The 577-nt window shown below is 39.9% G+C and overlaps 1 protein-coding gene across 22 annotated transcripts in view; it reads right to left on the reverse strand.

The window, feature by feature from the left end:
- Positions 1 to 577, reverse strand: part of ppfia1 (PTPRF interacting protein alpha 1) — a 57,948-nt gene that overhangs the window by 19,358 nt on the left and 38,013 nt on the right. The window lies entirely within an intron of this gene.

Genomic DNA, 577 nt, shown 5'->3' on the forward strand with positions numbered 1-577 from the left:
TTTAAAAACAAACAAAATCTTAAAATCAATCCTAAAATCAACTGGGAGCCAGTGAAGAGAGATAAGGATACATCAGTCAAGCATTGCCAGCTCTATCTCCACAGCGGCTACACCACATATACATTCTGGGATAGGAGAAAAAACTCTCTGGGTTGTTAGCATTTTTTTTTTTTTTTTTTTAATACAATCGTCTTGGGCAGTTGTCAGACGCAGTGACGGTTGCTCTGCAGAATAGTCTCAGGAAGGAACATTTTCATACAATATTAGATGACTGTTCGAACAATACAGCGACCTGAACTATTTAAATTAGCTGATACATCACGTAATTCGCTCTTACCATTGTATCTCCGTGTGTACCTCATCCACAGTAATCCCACCAATCTGTCCTAAAACGTCCCAGTTGGAAGAATGCCGTCATCATATTTTTTATAGATCTTTCCAAACATTCCCCGAAAGAACCAAGCAGGCCAACCTTGTTGCATAATCCAAATTTTCTTCTAAACATGACATTTTGAGCGAGTAGCTTGTTAACTCAAACGTTGTTGTTTTGGGGCGGCTGTGGCTCAGTGGTAGAGCG

This window comes from Etheostoma spectabile, unplaced genomic scaffold (assembly GCF_008692095.1).
Source record: "Etheostoma spectabile isolate EspeVRDwgs_2016 unplaced genomic scaffold, UIUC_Espe_1.0 scaffold271, whole genome shotgun sequence".
Lineage (NCBI taxonomy): Eukaryota > Metazoa > Chordata > Actinopteri > Perciformes > Percidae > Etheostoma > Etheostoma spectabile.